The following is a 4,260-nucleotide window of genomic DNA, read 5'->3' on the forward strand; positions in this document are numbered from 1 at the left end:
CATCTGCTGCAGTGATTTTTTTGTTTCTGCAGCAGAAGTTCCAGATACCTAATCCACCCCCCTTCCCAAGTCCTAATCCCTATTTTTTGTGTGTTTTTTTTGGTGTAAAAAGTACTTTTAGTGTTAGATAGAAATCAATTTCAGTTAAGTAGTGTTAGTGTAGATTTTTGCACACACATAGTATCTGTGTCCGTGCGTGCGTGCGTCCTGCATCTGCTGATCAGAAACATCAATTTTTCTGATAGGTCTGCTCTGTTTACTGTGCAGTTTTTATTTTTCAAGTAGTTATATCTATACTAGACATTAAGCCCGTTATAATAACGTGCGCTAGAAGAGTAGTGTATATACATTATTAGAAACAGTCTATATTAATTAATAAGATAATTTAACCACATTGTATTTCTTGTTTCATTTTGTCAAAAATATTTTGGAAAGAAGTCAAAATTAACTTAATAATAAAAATAAAATGGAAAGGTATATATCACGATACAGTAAGTATAGTTTTTAACAATCTGCAATATACAATATCTGAATCCGATATTCAGAAAAAAGGTATTTTTTAACCTCTTGAAATTTTTCTATAAAATTTCTTTATACACATTTCTTGTAAATATTCTATCTGAATTTGGCAACAGTTTGCCTTGTGCAGGACCATCTACAACCTTTACAACCACATCTGAGAAAGTTCTAACTCTAGATAATGCAACATATAACTGACCGTGGCAGAATGCTGGTTCTGGCAAGTAAATACCAACTTTTTCTAAGGTTTGTCCCTGAGCTTTATTAATTGTCATGGCAAAGGCTAATGCAACTGGAAATTGTCGTCTTCTTAAGGTAAACGGCAAATTAGTAGAGGATGGAGCTAAATCAATATGTGGAATAAAGACCATGTCCCCTTCCGCTGAACCTGTTATTACTTGAGCAATAATGAGGTTTTTTTTCAAGTCTTTAACAAAGAGGCAGGTTCCATTGCACAATCCTCTTTTAGTGTTTATATTTCTGAGGAGCATAATTATTGCTCCCTTTTTAAGGTTCAGTTTATGCCTCGGCATTCCTGTTGGAGTTAACTCATTAAGAAACTCAATAGGATAGTTCTGTATATCTTCCTCAGTTGAGTCATCAATTAAGTTTGAGCTAAGAAATGTCACAGTATCTCCTTCCAAAATGTTTAGCACCTCTTCATTTATGCTATAAACATCAGTTTATAGCAGTTCTTTGGGCAAAGAATGCATTTTTTTGTTATCTTGGAGACATCAGCAACTAAAATTCCTTGTCCAAAAAAGTTGTTGACAATATTTCCTGTCCATAAAATTTTTGAAGGGATTTCTATTATGTCTTCAGGCAAACCGTCAATGTGTGGTGTATCCCCATTGCCAACTTGGATCAACCAATTGCTTAATTCAGTATTAACTGAACAGATATTGTTTGTAAGGTTAAGTATTTGGAAGTTTTGCCACAGTTTATTATACTTTATACATGCTTCAACAATTTTTGTCCGGTCACCATGAGGAACCACTGGAAGTGTTTGCCAAAAATCTCCACCAAGTAATAAAACTTTTTCTCTAAAGGGTTTCTGGTTATCCATTATTTCTTTTAGCAGTTTGTCAACCACTGTAAGAGCAATAGACGGGGCCATAGTACACTCATCCCAAATGAGCACTGTAGATGATCTAAAATTTTCAGCATCAGCAGAATTGAGACGCATATTTGATATTAAGTTCTCAACTATCGGAACGGGTAATTTGAACTGAGAGTGGTATGTTCCTCAAGAAGATTGGCTGCTATACCTGTTGAGGCTACAGGGAGTGCAATGTTACCTTCTCCACGAACTGTGCTGAGAAGGGTTTTGTAAAGATATGTTTTACCACTACCTCCTGGACCATCCAAGAAAAAACAACGGTTGAATTTTTGCTTGCAGACAATATTTTTTCTGAAGCTCTTTTTTGTTCTCTGTTTAATGTTTTCTCAATTTCTTCAGCTCTGTATTTTTGTTATTCCGTATCATACATATTCGAAAGTTGATCAGTATTTGGCATTGTGTAAGGCAATCCAAAATCTTCACCGTTTTTGCCATGTAGTACCAGAATATTGGCTATTTCTTTAAGTGCGATCTTACGACAAATTGTACAATCATCACTGTGTTGTTTATGTTTGTGAACTAAATCTTCAATGAGATATTGCTCATATTTTAGAAAAAGTGCATTCATATTTTGTAATGATGCAAAAACGCAGACATATGCAAATAATTCCCTAAGTTGTTTAGGCATTGTAAAGTGGACAGCATCTTCCAGAGTGTTCTCTCACACATCGTCATCATTAATAAGTCTTTTTGCTTTTGCAGCCTCTTGGAAAGTGGGATAGACATTACCATGTACTGTCATCAGATCTTCAAAGGATACTGCACCAACCACATGCAGCAATAGTAGACGCAAACAGTAACGCTCTGCATCTGATATTAAGTTGACAGAATACATTTGTCCAAGAATATTTTCTGCACGTTGACGCAATTTCCAACAACACTTTTGAGAGTCAAACACATAGTGCAAAGGAATGTCCGAATATAAAATATTCTTTGCTTCCTCTTTTTGTTGATTCAATTTGAACCAAGCTGTCAATTGAGTATCACGGTTTAAAGCTCTCTGTACCGCTGTGGTAATGTCATTTGGTTTGAAAAAAACTGACTGTTCTTCAGGCAGATACACCGCTAATCTATGGATGGTACGGGATTGATAATGCATTTCAAACCCATGCCATGCTGCTTCTAGAGCACTGACATACCTAGAATTAACAAAGGTGTTTATTTCATCATGATTCAAAGTACCTTTTTCTTGAATGACAACATTGGCACAATCATGACCTTTGTACACATATTTAAAAAGGTATTTGACACTTTTCACTGATGCACAAACTTCCACATTAATGTGGCAATTGTACTTCAACGCTAAGTAAGGATTATATGGTACAACCCAAGAATTATCAATATTCTTTCCGTTAAGAATTATAGTTTGGCCTGTATTTCTTCTCTTGTACTTTGGATAGCCATTGCTATTAGCAATAGTTTTTGGTTGGAATGCCTTTGGAAAATCCTTACAGCATTTGTCATTTGTCATACATGGAGAATTAGGATTGAATGCTCTGCTTGGTCCATGAATCATATGCTTTGTTACAATTGCATGTAAGCGAGGAGTGATTTCAATGTTAGGGATTTCAGCAGAGACAATTTTTCTTTAAGAATTAGAAGTATGTGAGTATGTGGTAAACTCTCTTTTGAAATTCTATCACGTAGACCATTGCTTTTGGGACTCCAAAAATATGTTTTTTTACTGATGTCATCAATTAGAGCTTTGAGTTTTAGGTGAAATACTCTTGCAACTAAATGTGGTTGTCCTTCAACAGTTTGTCCATTTTGTAGGTTATCTACAATCTCTTCCCATTTGGGATTGCATGTCATTGTAATAAAAAGATCTGGTTTTCCATATTTTCTGACAATTGCCATAGCATCTTGATAATTTTGTTGCATGTTTCTGGGGCTCCCTGCAAATGAAGAAGGCAAAATATACATTTTTCCAGGACTCAGGCCTGCTTCATTGGCTTCATTAAACAAATGATCCATTAATCTAGAGTATTTTTCAACACCCAATTTAGGCCGATTTTGACATATATAATTGAGTCTGTTGGCTTCTGTTTTTATATATGCATCAACTATATATTGCTGTGTAAGGCGGCCTGCATTTAAAAAGGGATTAAAATCCTCTCTAATGGAAAGACGGTAACCATAGTATTGCATTTGAATGACTCTAACTCTAGGATTGTGTGACTGGTTTGGTAAATTTAATAAAGCTTGTGGTCTGTTTTGCAATGGGATGTCAATTCCCCAGCTTTGATCCCCATAGGGGAATAACAATGGATAAACCATGGGTTCCAAATTAGGATCAAGGACACTAATTCTTTGTGGGTTTTTTATTTGTATAATCTTCACTTGGTTTGCAGTGTATAAGAAGATCTCTTTCAAGTGGTGGTTCTCCATCATCATTTTGAAAAATAAAAGCAACCTCATTTTGGGGCGTTATAGCGCCTTTGGTAATTTTTGCGATCTTGTACTATTGTCATGGACACTTCCTTAACCCCTTAAGGACCGGGCTCATTTTCACCTTAAGGACCGGGCCATTTTTTGCAAATCTGACCAGTGTCACTTTAAGTGCTCATAACTTTCAAACGCTTTGACTTACCCAGGCCGTTCTGAGATTGTTTTTTCGTCAC

At 35.7% G+C, this 4,260-nt stretch overlaps 1 pseudogene; it reads right to left on the reverse strand.

Annotated features, from left to right (window-relative positions):
• Positions 1–578: 578 nt before the first annotated feature.
• Positions 579–4,033, reverse strand: LOC122942095 (annotated as a pseudogene).
• Positions 4,034–4,260: the final 227 nt, after the last annotated feature.

The sequence above is a fragment of the Bufo gargarizans genome, chromosome 6, assembly GCF_014858855.1.
Source record: "Bufo gargarizans isolate SCDJY-AF-19 chromosome 6, ASM1485885v1, whole genome shotgun sequence".
Lineage (NCBI taxonomy): Eukaryota > Metazoa > Chordata > Amphibia > Anura > Bufonidae > Bufo > Bufo gargarizans.